At 45.8% G+C, this 22,392-nt stretch overlaps 1 long non-coding RNA gene across 1 annotated transcript in view; it reads right to left on the bottom strand.

Annotated features, from left to right (window-relative positions):
• LOC138521757 (uncharacterized) overlaps nt 1-22,392 on the bottom strand; it is a 36,255-nt gene that overhangs the window by 4,976 nt on the left and 8,887 nt on the right. The gene's annotated exons all lie outside the window — the stretch shown is intronic.

Here is a 22,392-nt window from a genome sequence, read left to right as displayed (position 1 = left end):
ACATTGTGAAGCACATAACTCCCAGTGTTGCTCCACATTTGCTTTCCTCCTCAACTCCTCTCTTGGCATTGCCACTTTTCCCTCATCCTTTAAAACAGCTACTGTCATCCCTCACCTTAAGAAACCTGGTTTAGATCCTAACTGGCATGCAAACCTTTGCTCTGTCTCTCTCCTCTCATACTAGTCCAAATTCCTATGGCAACTAGTATTCAATGGACTCACTGAGATCCTTGATACTCACAACTTCCGGGACCCTCTTCAATCTGGCTTCCATCCTCTGCATTCTACTGAGACAGCTCTCCTCAATGTCAGCAAGTTCATCCCACCGGCTCATCATGCTAACCATTCATCTATGTTTTATTCTTCTCGACCTCTCTGTTGCCTTCGATACTGTCGAGCATTCTGACCTTTTCTCTCCATTATCTCTCCTTGGTATCAGAGAGAAGGCCCTTACTTGGCTTGCTTCAAACCTTTCACCCCGACACTTTCAGCCTTACAACCCCACTAACCACCCTTACTGTGAGAGTTCCCCAAGGTTCTGTACTTGGACCACTTCTCTTAACTCTCTATACTTCATCTTTTGGCACACTAATATCTGCTAACAACTTCTCCCATCATCTCTTTGCTGATGACACTCAGATCTTCTTCTCCTTTCTCTTCGTATCCGATGAGCTGTTGTCAAAAAGTTCAAACTGTCTCTCTGCCATCAAATATGGGATAGCGTCTCACTCTCTGATGAACATCTCCACTATGATTGAAGTTCTCTACTTCCCAGACAAACAGGCTATCTCTTCCACTTCCCCTCTTACTCTCTTCTCCCCTGACTATCTTCTTTCTTTGCTTCTGGCCATAACCTTGGTGTCATCTTAGACCCATTATACAATTTCTCGCTCTTCATCTCCAAATCTGCCACTGCTGCTAGACTCAACCTCCTCAATATCAGAAACATCTGTCACCTTGTTCCTTTCAATACTCCAAAACAGATAATCTCCTCCTTAGTCCTTTCTAGATCTGACTACTGTGCCAGTCTCATTTATGGCCTTCCCAGCTGTGCGTTTTTTTCACCTCTGGATAAAGTCCTCAACTTTGCTGTCCACAGACTGTTCAACCATTCTCACTTTACCTCTACTTCCTCTTCCATCGCCATATTGGCTGGCAATCCATGAAGGGGTAAGTATAAACTTCTTCTCATCATGAAAATTATCCATGGACTGGACCCACTCTACCTACCTGTTCACCTCATCCCTTACTCTCCTCCTCGCTCGTTACAATCATCCTCGGCTGACCTCCTTGCCACCATTCAAGAGCCCTCTGCTCCCACTCGTTTCCGCTTGCTCTCTCGCCTCGCTCTTCTACTCTGGAATGCTTTTCCTCTCCCTCGTACTACTTCAACTCTACCACTATTTAACTCCTATCTCAAAGCATTTCTTCTTTCTGAAGAACCTGTATCCTAGCAATCTGCGCTACCGCATTACCCAGTTTTCCTCTTTCCATCCCCTCCACAGACAATCCTACAGCACTTTTCCATCACCCCTCCATCCTTAATTTAGCACTTCCTCCACCATCCCTTTCCTATGTCATACTGTCCTGTTCTTGTCCTTGGTTTATCTTTCTGCCTTGCCTTGCAACAGTTGGTCTTCAAGTCACATTCTCTCACAGCACTGTGAAGAACCCATTTCCTCTGCTCTATTATCAATGTTACATTTTGTAAGCGTTTTTGTGCAAACAATTCACGCTTTCACTTTGATTTTTATAAATAAGTAAATAAAATATGCAAAATAAATTCCCATTCATCTTCCATACCACTAGGGCAAGGGGGCACTGCAAACAAAAGGAATAGCTATATTTTAAACGGTCCCTAAGAATTTACCAGTGGAAAGAGAAGGAGGACATCCTCTAGATGTTCCAGTAGAGTGGGAAACCAATTCTTGGATCACTCCACTAAAGCTACCAGTACTAAGGAGAAGTTGCCCTCACTCACCCTCTGGGTTGGCCTGGGAATCTGAACAGTGGAAAGCATATGGTTTACAGATCAACAAGCCCTTGTTTAACGCATCCTGTTATTCATATCCAGGCTCAGGCACCAGTTGATGAAAGGGTGAAGCTTTCAATTCACGGTAGAGGCAAACGGTTTGGCACCAAAGGGTCTGCAACTGTCTAAGAAGGAATTAAAGGTTTCTCCTGTATAGGCAGATACTTTGCTATAAATTACAAGCAGTGCCACCTTAATTAGTGCCAGAGGCATCAGGGCAGGTAGCTGCTTGGAAAGTGGGTCACCCAGGTGGTTCACATAATGGACAACGGAGACATGGTGCCTCATTACGAGTTTGGAGGCAGCCATGCCTTAATAAGGGCATGGCTGCCTCCAAACTCGGGTCTGGGTCCATGGCCCCTGAATGGGGAAATACCAGGCCATTCTGACTTTGGAGGGCCCAGTATTTCCCCATTCATGGAACCCGGACCCAGACCATTCCCATTCCCATTTGAGCCCCCATAGGGCTCAATGGGAATGGGGAGGGAGCTAACAACGGGCCCGTTAATAACAGGCCCTTTGTTAGCTCCCTGGTCCCCTTGCGGGACCCGCAAAGGACGTCTGGTCTGACCAGACGTCCAGAGCAGGTCCTGCAAGGAGACCTGGTAATAGGGCGGAATGGGTTTAACGGCACCGGCAGCTCTACCAGCGCCGTTAAACCCATTCCGCCAGGGTCATAATGAGGCCCATAGTCTGTGCATGACCAGATTCCCACAGATGGCTCCTCAAAATAAAAAGGACAGACAGAAGCTCCGATAAATGTATGTCCAATTCCAGGTCTAATGTGCTCCAGAGTCCATCCTGAATGTTGGGCCCTAATGTACTCTTCAGCCCTGCTTGCTTGTATCCATCACCAGGACCTTGGAAAAATTGGTGTGTTGGCTTAGGTATGCCAGAGGTCTGGGGATTACTACAAGCTCACTGTCTCACTGTCTCAGCTCCCAGGGCCAAACAATCCTCCCCTGCTAAGAAAGTGAAAACCTGTTCTTGTAGTAAAACGGCAGAATCAGATTTTGATTATTACTCACATGGTTACTCACAACTGCTATGGGACAGAATAAATGGAAATTTGTGTTGCTACACTTGAGGAGATAGGGAAGCTTAGACTGCTAATCAGCTCACCAGGGCAACGTGGAAATAAAGTGGAAATAAAGTAGGAAAATCGATTTTGGGGAGAAAGCAAAAGCGAAAGGGAAAATACAAACGGCAAATGGAAATTCGTTTTACACTGGATTTACAGTAAAAGGCAGCTCAGGAAGGGGTGTAGCCCAGAATAGGCAAATCAGTTTTCATTGACACGGACAGAGACACATTACAGATATATTTGTAAGCAAAAGGGATTGCTCTCAATGGGACTACAGTTTGGGGTTTTCAATGGGAAAGATACAAATATGAATTTGTGGGGTAATGCACACAATGCACGGGCAAATTCGGGTTTCAGTTACAAGGAGACTAATTCTTTTGAGGCAATACTTTAATGACTATAATTATTAAAGAAAGACACTAGGGACAAGAGGGTTAATTTCAAATTTGAACCAACTTGTACTGTGAATTTCAATGGGGGAATTAACTGATTTACTTAAGAATATGCTAAGGATTTACACAGACACTGAGAGGTTTACCAAAGGGAATATGCTAACATACACTTGCTAAACACAGTTTCTTCTATGGGAAGGTGACTGAATTACACTGTGAGGTTTTCAATTGGGGTTTCAATGGGTTGTCAATGGGTTTTTCAGTGGGAGTTTCTATGGGTTTTCAATTGGTGCAATGCTACAAAAAGGAAGTCTTATGCAATTTAGGGCTGTTTTTCTTTGCTACTTACAAAGTAAGCCTTGGTTTGGGATTCTGGAAAGTCAGCTGGATCTCAGGACACTCTGGACAGCTAGGAAAGGGGTCTGGTCACTGCACTCTCCTTGGTATGGTTCAGCTGCCTCCTCTCCATCCTCCTTCTCATGTCTCCCCGGATTCTTGTTTGTCCCCTGATTTAGTACAGTCCCCGTTATATAGCCCAAGTGAAATAATTCACTTTACAATCTAGGGGGAGTACTCTATAATTACCCCTACCCTTTGGATAGGACAGTTTACCATTCTACGCTCTGCCCCCTGGCATGATTGGTCCAAGTGAAGAAATCACCATCTGTCTATTGGCATTTTATTACCATTCTTTGTTCTCTTGGCCACTTTTTGACAAAAACCAAGTTATGTCTCATAACTTCATTTTTCTACTAGTCCCTGACATATGTATTAGAAATGCACTGTGAGGGGGTCATAGGGAATTAGGCAAGCCGATCTCCAACTCCGTATGAGGTAGCATGGCCTTTTGGCACATTTTTGCCATATTCATAAAATGTATAATAGTTATGACTTTGCAAATGATCACACATATTCCTAATTTCACCTTCCATCTTTCCATCATATCTCATACTTTTCACATCTCCTGAGCAGCCAGAAACTAGTCTTAACTAGCAATGCACTATAGCTCTTAAAAAACACCTGGAAATTACATAAAAACATAGCATAAAAAGAAGTTTTTTCTCATTCTAATCATTACAAAAATGCCTAAAAATTGGCCCCGTCCTTTAATGTCAATTTGGAAGATCTGTACCCCTCTGTGGGAGGAGCACTTTATCCCCCACAGCCGGTGACCAGAGATTTTTTATTACCCCCTTTGAAGTTGTCAGTTTGTCCTTGTTACTGGGTGCAGGAGGAACTCACACATCCCAGTCAATGTTTAGTCACACTTGCTTTCAAGTCTAGCAGAGCAGGGAATTATAACGCCCCGAGTACATCACATGTCATTGTAGGCTGGTTCACTAGTAGGTGCGACTTTTAGTGGAGAGCAGGGCCTTTATGAAGGGCTTTTATGAAGTTTCCTGCCTGTGCCCAAAACCAGGCTTTTCCGGTATTGTGAGCCTCTTCCAAGGTGATTGAAGTCTTGTGGGTGGGAACATATTGTACATTGCTTGGTCAACCCCCTCCCCACAGCATTTTTCACTGACATTTCTGTGCGAGTAAAGCTATCCTTTCACAGTGGTTTTTGAAAGTTATTTCTTTATTTTTTTGCACATGTGCAAGCCGTTTCTGCACCTGATGTTTGAACTCCTACCTTGTATGTCACGGGATTCTTGAATTTGTCCTTTCTGAGTGAGTTGGCATTTGCTGTTGGTCCATTGAAAATGAAGGCTAGGCCCTTTCCACAGGGTTCTTTGATTTACCACTGAATACAAGGAAAAGCCAAGCCATTTTTCATTTGAAATGTTTTAGAGGGCAGATGTTCAAGTGAAAGTGGTTGTTGGATTGCAATTCTTGCCCCTCATGTGAAAGAAAAGTAAAATAAGGCAGTTTTTAATGCAGTGCATAACTTCATGTCATTCAATTGAAACAAAAGCAATGCAGGGCCATTTTTGGATTGCAGGGTTCAACTGCTTGCCATTCATGTGAATGAACAGTACAATAAGTTTGTTTTTGATGCAGTGTATGACTTCATGTCATGCAAATGAAATAAAAGCAATGCAGAGCCGTTTTCGGATTGCAGGGTTCAACTACTTGCCCTTCATGTGACAGGGAAAGCAAAGCACAGCTGTTTTTGGTGCATTTCAGAGTTAACTCTTACTGAGCACCCGATTACGCTGTAACTTAAAGCGTGTAATGCTCTCCTACTTCTAAGACCCAAAATGATTTGAAGTGGAAAACCCGCTGTTCATTCAAAGATAACTCTGGCCCATGATCTGACTTCGCATGTCAAATTGCTGCAAAGTGGCCACTCTCAAGCCATGTTAGCTCCTTTGATGGTGCCCACATCGCAACCAATTGAACTATAATGGATAATAACCTCTGGGCCTGCCTCACCATGCGGATCGGGAAACCTGGAGCTGGCCGTATGGGACCACCCACTCAGCACAAAACTATCGTGACAATGGAGCGGGATTGCGGGAACCAGGAAATGGGGTAGGTTGACCGAGGCTCTTAAGGCCTGCCCGCTGAGGCAGTGCCTAGCACACTGCATGTGCAGGGTCCGCCTAGGATCCCTGACCCTCAACCCCACTCAACTCTTCTCTCATCTTGCGGCGTGTGTTCCCTGAAGCAGCCAGACAACAATGAGGGATAACATACTCCATGCAGTGGGAGCGATGGTAACACGCGGCCCTCCCTGCATTAATCTGTTATCCTCTGCTGTAAGTCCTGGCAAAGAGGGTGCCTCTCTGAGAGTGCTGCGCTTATAGACCCCTTGTGTGGGTTGGGCAAGTCTCCCTTCCCCACCCATTTCCTCACAAGTGCCACCAAAATGCGCCAAAAGCAAAAAGGGCTTCCTTTGAGCGGTTTGTACACGACTTGCTTCTTATTTGGCACAAATCTGTCCAGCGGTTTGGTCTGTGCGTTTCTCATTCATTCAGTAATCCTCACTTTTATATTCATTCATCCCTCTCTCTCCTGCACACTCTCTATCCACTCCCGGACTGCTTCCTTCTCGACAAATCCCACATCTCCCGACACTCGTCTGTGGGTGGGCGTGGACTCATAATATATTGTCAACATACAATATCCAACATGATTTGCTTTGCCAATGTTTGCCTTCCATTGCGCGGGCTTCTGCGTGGGATGCTCAGAGAAGCACGTGCCAAACCAGCTGGCTTTCGAAGCTGTATTCAACCCATTGTGTTTCATGGGGTGGGCATTGCAAACAAACAGTTGATCATTTCCTAAAAAGCTGGAAACGAGTTACACCGATATGCACACACACAACTGGTATCCGTTTCAACCGCACAGTGTTGCGAAGGCAGCTACCACGCTGGGAGTTTTACTCTGTGCACAAAAGCACTTTTGGTTCAGTCAGAAAAGCAAACAATCCCATCTTTATCTTCGCTTCACTGCAACAAAGGTTCTTCTTTATTTCTAAGCGTCTAAACACTGATGGAAGATATCGGAATTCAAATCGAATGCAGACATGGGCCTCATCACGAGTTTGGCGGTAACCCTTAAATCCGGCGGTTGCGCTATTACCGCTGGATTTAAGGGTCCGCCAAAGCAGGGCATCGGCGGATTTCTCCCCAGCTCTGAGCTGGGGGGAAATCCGCCGGCGGTAAGAGCGTGAAAATTCTCCATTGAGCCCAATGGGGAATGGGGCATTCCCGAATGGGCTCAGTGGGGAATGGGGAATTCCATTACCGCCAAACCCGTGATACGGCGCTAATAGCGCCGGGGGTTTGGCGGTAGGGCTAATACCACGAGCACTAATACAGCCGGCGTTACCGCCCAACTCGTGATGAGGCCCATCTGTGCAGGACCAGATTCCCACATATGGCTGCTCAAGATAAAAAGGACGGACAGAAGCTCTGATAAATGTATGATATCTCACCAGTACTCGACGATCCACTTCTGGAAACCTCCTTTGTTGAACTGAAGAGCTCAGCTATTCATGTATGGGCTGTAGAAGGCAACATATCCAAAAGGTGAGCTGAGGCAGAGAGTGATACCAAAGGGCAGTAAAAGAACAGGTGTAACTCCCGTTTCACAGAGAGCACAGGGTTCAACATTGAGGGGAACTGGGAGCTATTCAGCTCCTGCTTGTAGCCTAGAAGAGCCTGGTTAGCTTGACACCAACAGCTAACAAGTGCTATGTGTGGCTCCCAGGCCAGCTGATGACAGACAAACAAGTCAATGTTCCAAATGCAAAGAGTTAGAATTCGCAATCTACATATAAACATTAGGATACATCCATACAATAGTTAAAGCATACGTGGTTGTAAATAAGAGACAAAATGATATGTTTGCATCTCATGTGGCAGTTTGATTTGTAGAATGCTATGTACTAGCTCTCCATTCGCCAGTGGTAGCTCCTGGACACTGGTTAATGCTGGATATCAGGAGCTGTGTTTAGCCCCTGCTTATCCAATCTTAATTTCGACCTCTGGAACACCTTGCCATCCAACAGTTGCAAAGTGTTGTCCGATATCCAATAGAAATCTCAGTACCATTGTGGATTTAGATAGCTTGTGGGAAGACCTCCCCACGATGATCAAGAAGCAAAAGGACTGGCAGAGATCCACTGCCTTGCTAGTGTGGCAACACAGCCTGTCTTCATCCTGGGCTCGAAGTATTAGGTCGTCCAGGTACATAATCTGCTGCAAGCCATGGGAGCAGATCTAGGAGGCAATCGGATGTATGAGCTTGGAAGGAGGCAAGCAATCACTAGATCTTGTCCACCCAATGGGACCATAGAAAGGGCTGGTGTTGACGCACAATCAGGATGTTGCGATACAATCCCAACATGGTATCCATTCTCCTGGAGGCAGGGCATCCCTCAGGAGGGGAGTCCAATTCAATTTGAAATGGGGGAGCAAAATAAATCCAGGGAGGGTTTGGAATAATGGTACGTCCCATTGCCATATTGTAGTTCTTCTCCATCATGTCAATTGGTCTGAGGAGGCTGGCAGGTTGGTGACTGCAGCAATTGTGCCCTTGGAGAGATTGCTGGTGACCCCTTGCTGTATTAGCAATCCTGACTCTGATCCAGGTGCAAGACAGAGTGGGGTTTACTGGAATGGTTGATCATGAAACTATACCTCATAGCAGCTCATGTCAGCAAGTGCCCAGGGTATTGAAGTGAACCTGGCACATATCGACTGAAAGATCAATAGCCTTGCACCCACCTGAACAAGGTAGAAAGAAGATCTATGGAACCCTCCACGGTCGTTAATGTTATTGGTCCCTTTTGTTTTGTTGCTTGTTAGTGGGATTCCTGGTCCTGGTTATTTCATGATATCCGTGGTTACGGGTTGGGTTCCTTCTAAGCATCCGGTTCCTCCTGCGTGACAATAACGTTAACGACTGCGGAGGGTTCCATATATTAAGAAACTCAGAAACCAATAGAACAATACTAGAACAATAGTACTCAACTATTAGGTTCCTATCTTGGAACCAAAGAACCACGAGATACTCGTCCACTCATCATCATAGACTCTAAAAACATGAAAAGAATGTATTTCTAAAATGTATGCTGTTTAGATAAGATGGACAGACTTCAGAAAATAAGTGTTAGACAAACGAACACTAACTGTTGAATGAATTGTATTAATTGTGCCTTGAAAAAGCCAGAGCAAGGGCAAAACGCATGCACGTGCCTCCTAGCGGAGTTTGTTGGCACTACTGTATCAACATTAATGATTGGAATGTTTATATGAACACGTCTCTAGATGCACTAATGAACTAAGGAGACTGTGAACAACCCAAATACTTATATTAACTTATTGAGCAGATGCTAATAATAGAAACACAAAGCCAAGCGCATAGGCTCACATGGAACACAGGCTATTGGTCTACACACTCACAGACTGGTTGTGTGGATACCAGTCTCTATGAAGCCGTGCAGCTAAGGCCTCCACCCAGATGATCAAATGATAATCCATAACTAAATAAGGCACGGGAAGAGTGCACTGACCAATTTATTCACCTTCTCAGTAAAAAACAAATTCGAAAGAAGATCTAGATTTACACAGAAATTCTCCTTTGTTGAGGTGCTGCTTGCTGACTGGCATCCTAGATTTAGAGCACCATTTGCAGATTGATACCATGATCTCCTCTTACGGCTTCTCATTTAAACTCTTTACTGAAGACACTCAGATTTTCTTCTCCTTTCACTCCTTATCCGTTGAGATGTTGTCAAAAATTTCAAAATGTCTCTCCAACATCAAAAATTGGATGGCGTCTTACTCGCTGATGCTCAACTCCACTAAGATGGAAGTTCTTTACTTCCCTGCCAAACAGGCTATCTCTTTCTCTCCTCCTCTTCTCTTCTCTTCTCTTCTGACTACCTTCCTTACTCTGCTTCTGATTGTAACCTTGGTGTCCTTTTCGACCCACCACACAATTTCTCACTCTTCATCTCCAGATCTGCCACTGCAGCCAGACTCAACCTCCTAAATATCTGACAAATCTGTCATCTTGTTCCTTTCAATACTGCTAAACAGCTAATCTCCTCCTTAGCCATTTCTAGATCGGACTATTGTGCCAGTCTCCTCTATAGCGTTCCCAACTATGCTTTTTCACCTCTGGACAAAGTCGTTAACTTTGCTGTCTGCACACCTTTCAACCTTTCCCGCTTTACCTCTACCTTCTCTGCCATTGCCAAATTTGCTGGCTATCTATGATGGGCTAAATATAAACTTCTCCTCATCATCTGCAAAACAGTCCATGGAGCTACCCCCCCCAACCTACCTGCTCATCTCACTCCCTACTCCTCCTCGCTTGTTGCGATAAACCCCCACTGACTTCCTTGCCACCATTGGAACCCCCTGTACTCCCTCTCACTTCGCTATGTTCTCTCTCCTCGCCCCCCTACTCTCGAATGTCTTCCTCTCCCTCTCCATGCTACTCCAGCTCTACCACTATTCATTAAGACTTGCACAAATATTCTCCTTTGTGTAGTTGTTTTTTATAGGATGGCGTCCTAGAGTTAGAGTGCACCATCTGTGCATCGGGAAGAAGGACGTAATTTTCGAAAAGCAGACCTAAGGCCTCATTACGACCCTGGCGCTAAGTGTTTAATGGCGCCGTAAAAGGCTGCGGCGCCGTGAAACACTTAGCACCTTACTACGAGGTCCCTTTGTGGGACCCGACCTGAACGGCTGGTCTAGACCAGCCGTTAAAGTAGGGACCCGCAAAGGGACCTTGGTGCTAAGTACGGCACCGCGCCTTCCCCATTCCCATAGAGCCCTATTGGGCGAAAATGGGAATGGGGAAGTGCCATGGTTCAATGGGGAATTACCGCCGCGCCAACTATGGAATCAGGTGGTAATTCCCCATTGAACCATGGCGGACCCGTTACAACACCGGCACCAACCATGGTGCTAATAGCGCCATGGTTTAGCACCGTTGTTGTAATGAGGGCCCTAGACTGTGTTATACATCTTGGTCAGTGAAGTGCCCCTGTGGTTCCCAGCCCTAGAAAAAATACATCTATTTTGGAACATTTTTTGGATGCCTCTTTGAGGCCTTTTAATATAGTGAAATGCTTTTTCCTACAAACAGGGACTCTCAAAAACATACCTTGGCCCTCATTACAACCCTGGCGTTAAGGGGTTAACGGCACCGCAAAAGGTGGCGGCGCTGTTAACCCCTTAACGCCTGATTACGAGGTCCCTTTGCGGGTTGGTGATTTTAACGCCTGCTTTTTGCAGGCGTTAAAATCCAACCCGCAAAGGGACCTTGTTGCTAAGTACGGTGCCGCAATTTGCGGCACCGTACTTAGCGCCTTCCCCATTTCCATTGAGCCCTATGGGGCAAAAATGGGAATGGGGAAGGGCAATGGCGGCATGGGGAATAACCGCCCGCCACCCTCGGAATGGGGCGGTAATTCCCCATTCCGCCATGGCGGAGTCGGTAAGTTACCGGCATGGACCATGGTGCTATTAGCACTGTGGTCCAACGCCAGGGTTGTAATGAGGGCCCTTGAGTGAATGAGCCCAGTTCATTAGTGACCAGGTTGGCTACGCTAGAATTTATTTTAAGGAGAATGTTCTGGCAAAATTAAATCATCAGACTCTCATTTTAACTGTGCCATAGGTACAGGGTCCATTGGGGCCAACCCATCATGGACAGAGGATCTACGTGTATTTGCAGTTAAGTTAAATGTCATAGTGAGAGGGCTAGATATGCCAAGGAGGTGGTCCTGGCAGGCCTCTAGGCCCTTCTCAACCCATTCACAGGGGTCCTTGCCCAGAGTGGAGATGAACGAAGTGAGCTTGGGGTCTAGGTTTGTGGTGAACATATTTTTGAAGATTTCCTAAACTGTGCGAAGCCTCCAGCTATGTGATATGATATGATATGGCATTTATACAGCGCCTACACACAAGTGTTTCAAGGCGCGACGAGGCAAGGGAGGGAAACAGAGGGAAGACAGAGACGACGATCTTACTAGGCCAGGTGACATTGAGATCGCACAAGTCCAGGGGCGGTGGGGAGGGCAAAAGTGTGAGGAGAAAAGGGGAGGGGAAGTGCAGTACATAGGATAGACAGTGAATAAATAAAACAATAAATAAGAACAATAAATAAGAAGTGCGGCCAGCTGGTGGCAGGTGCAAAGATAAGTGCAGACATCAGGTGTCTAATGCAGGTAGGGGGCTGTAGGGATACAGAAACATCCCCGGAGTGCAAGGGTTGCCAGGGGGGCAGTGCAGGTGTGCAACTGGCGGGCAGGGGACCTGGGCCCGAGAACAGAGGGTAGCCAAGTGGCCAGTGCAGTTTCAGTTTAAGCCTGGAGTTCAGCAGGGGAAGAGGATGAGAGAAAGCAGAAGCAAAGAGGAAGGTATTGAGGTGCTTCCGGAACCATAGATGGTTCTCCACAATTTTCAGAGAGGCCTCAGCCAAGCAATAACAAAAATAACAACTACACACCACTTCTGTACCACAAAGCATTAAAAAGTGGCTTAGAACACCTTTGATACAAGACTCTTTTTAAAAGAAAAGCCATTCCAGTTCTATGGCCCAAGACATTTTGGAGGTGGATTAAAAAACATAAATCCTTAAAAAAAATGTTTTTTTTACTTGATTTAAACCAAAGACAGACATACAAGGATTGGACAACAAGAATGAAAAGACATGTAATGCAAGATTTTAGGAATTTGCAGTTGCAGCACCATGATGTGTATATGAAAACATTGATTGTACTTTTACTAGATAACATACAAGAAATAATAATCATGTACAAGAATATAACAAGGACACAAAAGGCATAGGGCCTCATTAGACGGTAGGCGGTAAGGGTTTACCGGTACCGGTAAGGGCACCGGTACCGGTAAACCCTTACCGCCTTACTACGAGGTCCCTTTGCGGGACCCGACCTTAACGGCTGGTGTAGACCAGTCGTTAAAGTTGGGACCCGCAAAGGGACCTTGGTGCTAATTACGATACCGCAATTTGCAGTACCGTAATTAGCCCCTTCCCCATTCACATTGAGCCCTATGGGGCAGAAATGCGAATGGGGAAGGGCCATGGAGAAAGGGGGAATTACTGCCCCGGCAACCTTGGAATAGGGTGGTAATTCCCCTTTCCTCCATGGTGGCACCGGTATGGTACCGGCGGCAACCATGGTGCTAATAGCACCATGGTTTTCCGCCTACCGTGTAATTTCGCCCATAGACTGGAATGCAGCGTCAGAGCCCAGCATAGCTCTATCAATCTGCAGTCGCCAAGTATACTCGCAAGGGAGTCCAAATGTCTTTAGGCCTACGCGGGGAGACAATGTAGATACGTACAGTTCTTCTCTGTCGAAGTATAAATGAGTTCACGCATCCACTCTGCATGTGTCGGGGAACTCTTTGATTTCCAACAATGAAGCACACACCATTTGGCAACTAAACATGCTACATTAAAGGATCACTCAGTAACAACTGACAGCTTGCCTATGTCCCCCAGAAGATACTTGACAGGTGCCAAAGTGGGGGGGATATCCAGAATCTCATGCAGAGTTTCTGCAACCTTCTCCCAAAAGCAGATAACACACGGATAGTGCCGGAACATATGTATAGTGTCACCTGGGCAATGCCCACATTTCAGCCATTCATCAGAAGTGTCATAAGTCAGCATCAAAGGTAGGGGCCAGCCCAGGAAAGTTCCAGAGTGGTATGTTCTTATGGTAAAGAACCGAAAGCTCTAACTGTCCAATGTAAGAATGCACTGACCTGTTCTTCTGTACTCAGCTTGCAGGTAGTGCTGAACAGCCCAAACAGCGCTCGAGACCCTGGAGTTGTACAGGGAACGCGAGCACCGTCCGGGATGTCAGCAGCGAAAAACCCTTGTAGGGATAAAAAAGCCCTCGCTGACGAACAGTTGCTGCTGGTACCGATGGGAATGCACTCCGAGAAGCCGATGGAGAAGCGTAGCAGAAGAGCAGGAATCCGAGACGAGATGAACTCTCCAAAAGGCAGGAATCAGGATCGGGTGAATAGAGAGGTAAGAGAGGGTGAATCCAGGTAAGAGGAATAAAAGGGGAGGGAGAAGGAAGGAATACAGGAACGTGTCTTGTAGACGCATAGACGGTTACTGCAAACTGGAAAGCTCGAGGCCGAGAGAGAAAAGGTGGCTTGGGAGAGAGGAAACGCTTCAGAGACGAAGCGTTCCTAGGCAAAGGAACAATTTGAAGCAAGTGGGCTTCCATTGGAACTCAGTAGCAAGAAACAAGGAAAAGAGAAAGAGAATACACAATATGCAATACGCATAGTGCCAATGCTTACTAGGATGAAGCGACACATCTGCATACTGTCATGCTGCTCCTGTTATGCTATCTCTGCTTTCCAGAGTCTGTTATCAGTGTCCTGCTTCCACTGCAGGCTAATCCGCTGCTGTTGGAATAGATCTATGGGGCTGCAGAGCACCATCTTGGATGTGAAAGTACAGCATTGATACAATGTCCTTTCCATCACTGCCACAAGATATGGCCACAAGATATGGTAGACAGTGGTCGTCTCCTGACACCAACCTATGAAACAGTCTGGCCCATGAATTTACAGTCGTGTGTACTAGGTCAAAAGTACAGGAATCAGTGTGTTTGTCACCAAAGTTAAGTGCCCCAAAGTTAGTGGACAATGCCCCATATTGTTCAAGTGTCATGTGCACAGGTATAGGCCCCCATAAGTACCAATAGCCAGCATATTGCACCTGAGAGATCAGCTAATATAGTTCAGCATTGGGGGTGGCCAGTCCCCCACGATCAAATGGTTCAGTAAGCTTCTCCCAGCTCATCCTAGCGCCAACAGACCCCATAGGAACACCACCATCATGGAGCGTATAGTCGAAAAGAAAACCCGGCTCCACACAAAATGGAGGAACGGAGATGTACCAGTGCATTCTTGTTTTCTCCATTCTAAGTAATTTGTTTCGGGTTAGTGCTACGATGTAGCCTAGATAATTTTAACTAGCTGGAGTGATGAACAGCTTGCTTACTTTGCCCCGATGCTACATTAATTCTTTCAAAGTGACCTCTGTATTTGTTTGTGGTTCGACAGCGTTTTTTAGATTTGTAATAATTTGAAGGTGTTTGTTGTAGAATAATAATGTTTACACGTGTTTTAGAATGATCTTGAACCCATGAAATGTATTAGACCTGGTCTCACATATTATATTTGCTTTTTTGTATATTTTGTTGTAGGATTGGTCTTGCTGATTAACCCTTGGGGTACTAAGTCTTTGTTGACTTTTTGTGAAGAAATATTGTCCTGAAGATGGCCGATTTAAAGAAAGAAGTTAAGACACTAGCGATAGTGTCTGAAACAAAAAATGACCGAAACATGTTGACAGTCATCTGAAATACCAATTTATACTGACTGTGGGATTTTGTTGCAAACAAAGTGTTTTCAAATAATATCTACATTTTGTGTTGCCTACACCCCGTGTCTTCTCATTGTTTTTTGTCTTTTTTATCAAAAAAAGTTTTAATCAATGGCGAATTGCTGAATTGTTGAAATGTGCAATATTATATATGTGGCAATGTGTGCCTTTTTACCTATATACGATATGTGATAATTAAATTGAATTGTTTCTTGTAACTATTGTTTATGCGTCGGGTTCATGATGTTTCACAACAATAAAATCAATATGGTACTTGTTTAATTGATAATTGCTGGTCATTTTGAAACATTTAGGTAAAGGAAAGAGAGGTAATTAGACTCACCTTATGAGTTTCTCTTTAGAGTTAGTTCCCTTTGAGTTCTAATCCCCCGAGAAAAAAAGTTGGGAACTTTACCTGTTTTTGGTAACACTCTCCTGAGCTGAGACAGCACTTGGCTGACTCTAAAGAGATTGATCCCAAAAAGTTAGCAATAACAGCTGACTCATGGGTGGCCAACAGGGCCACTCATAAGGATTCTGGGGCCACTCACAAAAAGGAGGAGGGAAAGCAGCACAAAGGTGAGAATAAAGATAGCTCTAATTCCAACCAACCAGAAGAGGCCCCCATGGGAAACCAGGTCAGTCTGGTGAAACCTCTGTTGCCAAACCAGAGTGAGGTCAGCAGAAGCTCCCATTCCAGAGAACATTTGATAAATGCTATGTCTGTGGGTCAACTGACCATATGAAAGGAGTTCCCAGATGCCAGGGCAAACCTGCAGGGGTCAGCACTGCCTTAGCCTTCATCCCTGAGGGAGAAGTACAAATGGCTAGTGCTCACTTTCACCTACTGGCTGAAGAACCAATTGGCGTTCAAGCCAGTGGGTCTCATTATCCAGTTACCGGACCAGCAAACTACGTGTTCTGCCCTTGGGTGCCTTGCCGCCCGCCAGCTCTAACATGGCAGGCGGACCGACATCCGCAAGCAGACCATGTCGGATGCACCGGCACCATTCATGAATGGTGCCGGTGCATCCGGCCTCCCCATTCCCATTGAGCCCTATGCGGCTCGAATGGAAATGGGGAGCATATTTTTCCAGTGCCCGGGAATGGGCAATTACCAGGTCCACCAGGGCTGTAATGCCACGGTAATTGGCCATTCCGGGGTGCCGGAAAAAAAATGATTCCCGCGGTAGCTGTGTCGGTTTTACCGGCACGGCTACCTCCGGTCTCATAAAGGGCCCCAGTGTATCCTTACAGTCACTGGGTCTGTGCAAAAATCAGAATATGGATGTGTATAGCTCCATTCCACATAACTCAATAGGGTATTATATGGACAGTGTTCTTGTAAATGGCCGGGATACCCCTGCCATGAGAGACACTGGGGCCAGCAGAACAGTTGTGGATTACAGCTTTTTCAAGCCTGAGGATGTTGCTAAGGCACCCAAAGGTCCCACTAGTTTTGCTGGAGGCCCTGTCCAATTGGTTCCAATTCTACCAGCTCTCATTCAATGTAACAATATGACAGTGAGGATCCCTGTCAGTATCCAGAATAAGGTGCCTAGGAGAGTCCTGTTGGGGAATGGCTTAAAAACTCTAGGAGTAGTGTCCAGTACCCGCAGGCCTCCCAGCAGGAGAAAACAGAACCGAACCAAATTGGCTAGAGAAGCAACCTTAAGAGACCACTCTGAGCCTGTGGGACCCTCTACAGAGAACCCCACTGTAAATCCTTGTGTTAGTAAGTTGGCCCCTAACCAAGGCAAATCTGAGGCTAGAATATTAGGGAAATGGGAGCCGCAACCATGCTCCATCATTGCCAATCCAGTTGTAAAGTCTGTGACCCACCCTGCTTCTGAGGAAGAGGTGGATAGACAAAGTGGACCCCTATCTAGACCTGTGAAAACTGGTATTTCTCAAAGCTGGTGGAAAACCAGGAAAGATAGTTCTAAGCCTAAACACCTAAAAACTGTTGGACCTTCTACTGAAGACTCTAGTGTAAATCCTAGTGTTAGGAGGGAAACTGCTAACCCAGGTAAAATGAGATCTCAGAAGAAGTGGAAGCATACACCCTGCTTGGCCATAACCCCTCCAACCAAGATACCCGAGACCCAACCTGCTCTTGTGAGAGAGGTGGTGAGGAACCGTGGAGGTCCTTATAGGTCTAAGGGATTCCTTTCTAGGTACCCCTTGAAAAAGCCTATTGTAGGTTCAGAAGTTATCACAACTTCTGAGGAACTGGTAGAACAGATCCTCTATACCCTAAATAAGAGAGATGTGCCAAACAGGATGTATAGGTCCTATAGCTTACAAATGAAAAAACCTGATAAAAAGTGCCATAGCAAGGGTTACAAAAGGGTGCTGATGTACTCAGCAGGTCATTTAACCGACTTACAATAGTAGATCCATCCTGGTGGGGATTAGATTCTCCTGTCTCCTAGTCTGGGGTGGGGAGGCGAGTGTTAGGGATCATTTTTAGTTTAGTGCTAAATTCCTCCCACCTTAGAGACCGCCAGATCTTTTGCTGAACTTTGAGACTTTGAACTTTTAAATTCTATGTGTTTTCTGTGCTTGTTTCCTTTGGTTGTGGAGTCTGACAAACTCCATAGGCATCATCTTTTACATTGTGTCACACAGCACCTTCAGTGCAGTGGCAAAGGGAAGTCTTTCAGATATCCCAAAGGTTGAGATACCTTCTCTTGGATAAACTACTGTTTCCAAGAGCAGCAAAGTGAAATTGACTTTACTTACGTTTTTTACTTTCAAGACCCAGCACACACATCTTACAATAGGTTGCTGGAGGGGTTATCCCCTTTGTCTAGCTTCTCATGTAGCATTTTTATGTTACCCTTTCCTCGATGAATGGCTGGTGGCAGTGGTTTACTTTTAACTACTGTGGTGTGCATTTACCATGCGTTGCGTTTGCAGCTGCAGTTAAGCACCCATAGGTGCCATTTTGTCAAAATGGCCCGGTCTTCTTTTTTCGCCATTTCTTTGTGGAAAGGTCCTTCTTGAGATTTACTCTGCATGCCAAACCAGGTTTGGTCCCTTTGTTCATTTTGACTTTGGCGGGATTCACGAGTGAAGCCTGCCTCTGGCTCCAGGGTGTCTCGCGGGGGAAGGAAGCAATGGAGGTGCCCAAAACTCTCTGTGCTTAATTTCCTAGGAGACAGGAATGCACTCTTAGGTGATTGGCCGGCTGCCACCCTGCTTGGTGACTGACAGTTAGGCTGGAATGAATGGGAGAAACCTGCATAAAAGGCAAGGCTTTTTGGCTTTGAAGGCAGAGTCGACCACTCGACGAAGGAATCGGAAGAAGAACTTGAAGAGGATGCCTGCTCCAACTCCTGAACCGTTGGTTTGCCAGGTGAAGCCCTGCTGCTGTGCTGAAACTCCAAATTCGTATCGACAGAGAAGCCCCTGCAAGGACGACTTCTCCCTTTGAGTTGGTGGGACCAGTCAACTCCAAATTAAGCCACCTGCACAACCTCTCGGAGCTGGTTGAATTTCCACTGCAGTCGTTGCTGGAACCGAATAGCCAGGGAGAGGAACACCAGATCATGTGCGTTGCTTTTAAGCTGGCCAAGAGCTCCAGGAAGATCCTCTGGACTCCCAGGAAGCAGGACTGACCGAGCCTGGGCCCCCTCAACAGAGTGCAGGACCCCAGATGCAAGGAAAGCCCATCTCGACAGCCAGGGACGGCGGTGTTGCTATTTGCGGTAGACACGAGGAGCTGAAACATTGAAGTGCCACTTGTTTGAAGAATGCCGCTTGTGGTCGGCGACCGACCCATTACAGTGCAGGAGTCCCCAGAAGTCCTCCCTCTTGTCCCCATGACTGTGGCCCAGGAACACCAGGATCTGCAGAGCTGCAAAGGAACAGGGGCCACCTGCTGCACTTTTCTTCAACCTAAAAGTACTGTAAAGTCTGAGAGAACTTACCTCTTGTTGTGCCACCTTGCTTGTCCTCCTTGGACACTTGTCTTGGATGCATCTGTAGAGTTGCTACCAGCTTCTTTATCTCACAAGCCTAATTAGCTTGTGGCCCTACTTTGATTTCTTCCATCTTACAACAGACTTTTTAAGCATTGTGCAAGACGTTCTACTTACCTGCCAGAAGTGCTTCAACTCCCCTTGACTTTTGCTAATTTAACATTGGCTGGCCTGGCTCCCTGAATGACTATTCTCTCTCCTGCTTATGTGTTTTCCCTTCCCTCCAGGAAAGGGCTTACTGACTTTGCATTGGGGGTTATTTCGAAAGTACTTACCTGCTTAAGAATAACTGTGTGAATACTTGTTTTATTCTGACCACTCTTCTCTTTAACACCCCTCTCAAGAATATTCTAAATGCAACAGTGATACATTAATGTCAACAGCACCCTTCTATGGAAGTCACCTCAGGGTGTAGAAAGTGTCTCTATGCCATCCCAAATGGGTATTTGCTGATTTAGAAACTAAGAGTGTGTATTTTGAAGTATATTTGTGTGTTGTTTTACATTGTTCCCTTCAGAATAAGGCTTACTCTAACTGACTGTTAAATAAATTAATAACTGTTTAATCAAGAAACCTTGTGTGTAAAAGTTTATTTAAATACTTGTCACTGTGAATCTCTGTGTAACTCCCCTACAGCTCACATTGACCCCTCTTGAGATAAGCGTAGCTACTGTGTAGTACAGTCTTATACCAAAGGTTGGGTTCCTATTGCCAGGAGGTCAGGGTTGTTGTAGTGCACCCAAAGGGTACTGCATACAATCTTGCCTAACAGCCCACCAAAAAACGAATCCAAAAACGAGGACAAAAACACTGCATCATTTTACTTAAATTTTTTAGAGATTTTTGAACTTTTTTCCTAATAAATAAATGGGAGGTTAGGGAATAAATAAAATTGGAGGGATGCGGCGGGGAGGCCTGCGAGGTCTCCCCCGACATTAAAAAAAGAAAACAAGTGCAAAAAACACGGATTTCTGGGGAAATTCGAGTTAACAAATTCGGTGTTTTGAACCTCGGTGCTTTACATTTGTTATTTTAGGGTAGAACCTTCACCAGGTCCTTTCATGGGTGAAATGATAGATCGCTTCTGGAAGCATGCTGTTGCTTCATATGAAGCAATCATGCGCGGAACTGGGGAAGCTGGCCTAACATTCTGAGATGGTGAGGCATGCACTGCGGCCACTTGGATGTTAAGGGAGGAGCGCATTTGATGGCTATGATGCAATTGTTCTCGCTCTCTGGCTGTTACCAACCGAACGTGGATGCAATTGATGGCTGCAATGACATTTGGAAAACCAGCAAGCTCGCAGAAAGCCCTTCTGACATCAAGCGGCTTAACTGTAGCGCGAGGAAATTAGAGGAGGTTTTTCATGCGCTCCATCATTGCACCAATTCAGGACCTTGCAAAAGGCAGGTTGTGACGCACATGCAGAGATTATTATAGTCCCCTGAAATCAAAGGAGCAGATACACAAAGAACTGCAAGTAGTTTCTCCAGGGATACTATGGCAATTTCTATGCTTCTTTTAGGCTCCAGGACCACCTTGAATAAGTCTAACAAGTGCTCTATTGATTTTCCGCCATTTTGGTACAATTGTAAGGCATTCCAAATAGGTTGACTGTAGCGCAGTAACTGTGCTCTTTGACCTCCTTTCTGCACTGAACATGTTGGCTGGTGTGGAAGGAAGCCAAAGGGTTTCCTTCTGCTCCACCATTAACTGTATGCCTTGCTCTCTCACTTCACTGCATGTACAACTATGAGCCCACATATTTCATCACATCTCCAGGGGGTCTCAAATAATGGTGCTTGGGTTCGAAAGGGTGAAAACATTTGTCATGAGTTGAGCATCTGCCCAAAGTGGGCTGTCAACAGCAAGATGCCACCCCCTACCTGCTGCCCACTGTGGGGTGGCACCGCCAATGCTGCAGGCCTTATTCAAAGGTGCGCATGATGCCTGCCAGAAGTCAAATTACTCCAGACAGTAATGTTTTCCCTCGATTTTATTCAGCGTTTGGAAAAAACTCCTGAGGGCCCGATTCTTAACTTGGCGCATTGAACGTGGTAAAGAGCATGATTCACTGACAGTGCAACTTCAGGATTGCGCCTGTTTTAGCCATAACGGGTGCAATACTGAAATCTCGGCAGCATTTTTGTAAAATAACGACATATTCGTTATTTTACAAAAATGCTGCTGAGAACAAGGGTATATATGAACAAGTAAGCAGCTTCAACGTTGCATTGGTTGCAGACCTAACGAGGCCAGAGACAGACAGTTGTTTCACTCTACTTGATTTTGATGAGACCAATATCGCCTTCCCGGGCCTTCGCTACAGACATACCTGGTACAGGGCCCCAGAGCACTTACGACAATATAGCATGACCTATAGGCCAATCCTACTCCTCCCACGGGACTGCCCCAGTGTTGGCCCGTGCTCTGTGCTAGTATTGGCAGGGCCCTCCAAGCGGGGGTCCCTACCATCCTCATTCTTGGCATTACCCAGGCACCGAGGGAGCACCGCCACGTAATTTCTCACGTTGCGAGGGCCTCAAAGTAGAGGTTGACACTAACCCCACCCCAGGAATCCCATGCTCCTCAGACCCCTGTGTTAACACTCAGGCACTGGACACAGCCAACAGGAACCTTACTGGCTCATCTGGACGGTCCCAATGCACCTCCCTAAGAGCAATTCCCACTCACGGGCTCAAGCTATACGCAACATACGGTACTGCTCTGCAATCAGCATTAAATATGTATTTTGCCTACACACCTCCACCTAATGGATGTTGGTTCTCCCTTGCTACAGTGGCTACCCAGCGCCCTTATGCAGATTTATAATACCTAACCATCACCTGGCCTCCACCTTCCTTATACAAGGACCTCCAATCATTTTTCTTTCTGGTAAGGACCACTTATTATCAGCCAGTGACTTTCAGCTAATTGTGCTATATCTCATAAACTCACCATTCAACCCCTTCTTTACCCCTCCCCCTACCCTTCTTGTCCCCTCCTTGGTACATTCCATTAATAACTGTATGTTACAAAATAATGTG

The sequence above is a fragment of the Ambystoma mexicanum genome, chromosome 1q, assembly GCF_040938575.1.
Source record: "Ambystoma mexicanum isolate Mex_15411 chromosome 1q, UKY_AmexF1_1, whole genome shotgun sequence".
Taxonomy (NCBI): domain Eukaryota; kingdom Metazoa; phylum Chordata; class Amphibia; order Caudata; family Ambystomatidae; genus Ambystoma; species Ambystoma mexicanum.
This window is presented reverse-complemented; position numbering and strand designations above follow the sequence as displayed.